Genomic DNA, 1,178 nt, shown 5'->3' on the forward strand with positions numbered 1-1,178 from the left:
CGAAAGAGAGAAAGAGAATGGGGGAGAAAAAGAATGGGGGAATGGGAGGGAAGAAGGGGGAAGGGAAGGTAGTGCCGCCGCGCCGCCGCCTGTGATGGAGAGAACGGAAGGGAAAACCGCCACACACACGGATGAAGAGGAGGGAGAAAGAGAGCAAGGGAAAAGAAAGAGATCGGAAGGGGAAACAGAGAGCAACAGAGGAGAAAGGGAGAAGAGAGAGATCGGAAGGGAGAGGGAGACCGCGCTTAGCGCTGCCGTCGCCGCTCGCCGTTTCTGCTCCTCTTCCTAGTTCGGTCGTCGATACTCCTCGCCGTTTCTACTTTTGCTTCTTCTTCTGTTTTTGTTTTTGCTTTTGCTTTTGGTTTTACTTTTGTTATTATTCTGATTTCATTATCCATTGTTGTTGTTGGTGTTATTTTTCTAGTTGTTGTTGTTTTATTGTTGTTGTTGTTTTACTGCTTCTGCATTCTGCTTCTATTTCTGCATTTGCTTGTGCCTCTGTGCCTCTGATGTTTCTTCTTATGATTTCATTATTCATTGTTGTTTTTCTTCCTTCTTATGATTTTATTATCCATTGTTCTTCTAATGATGATGATGATGACCATGATGATGATGGTGGTGAGGTGGTGGGTTCTGGTTAAAGTTCAGTATCTGTTTTGTTTTTTGGTTGATTTTGGGGAATAAGGGGGAATGGTATTTTCGTTTGAAGGACGATTTTAAAACTAAGTTAAACATTTGGGACCATTTTGTAGTGAAAAAAAGGATGAGGACAAAATAAATTTTCGGCCTCTACGTTAAGGACCAAAATCATACTTAACCCTCAAAATTATATATAAAAATGACTATTGTATTGGATGTCTCCGGTACGGGTTGAGAGATGGATCGGGAACTTGCGGGTCGAGGCGGACGTCGGACTATTTGACTGGAGCGATGGGGTGGTACCTGAAAAGACACTCCGACGCTCAAGTCAGAATGGATCTAAGAGGTAGAAAGTGTGAGGAATGAATGAATACCTGGGGAGACTTGGATCCTTTATTTATAGGTGATGGTGGTTATCTTATCTTATCTTGTTTGGGTAAGATAAGGGGGACGTTCGAATTCGAAAGTCGGTTGGGAGTTTCTAGAGGGCCGGTTTCGGATCTTCCAGAAGAGTGAGGCGGGTTGGACCCTAAAAACCG

General features: G+C 43.5%; 1 long non-coding RNA gene across 1 annotated transcript in view; it reads left to right on the top strand.

Moving 5' to 3' along the window:
• The window catches only part of LOC110267308, a 24,663-nt gene that overhangs the window by 1,507 nt on the left and 21,978 nt on the right, over positions 1-1,178 (top strand). The gene's annotated exons all lie outside the window — the stretch shown is intronic.

This window comes from Arachis ipaensis, chromosome B09 (genome assembly GCF_000816755.2).
Source record: "Arachis ipaensis cultivar K30076 chromosome B09, Araip1.1, whole genome shotgun sequence".
NCBI classification, from domain to species: Eukaryota; Viridiplantae; Streptophyta; class Magnoliopsida; order Fabales; family Fabaceae; genus Arachis; species Arachis ipaensis.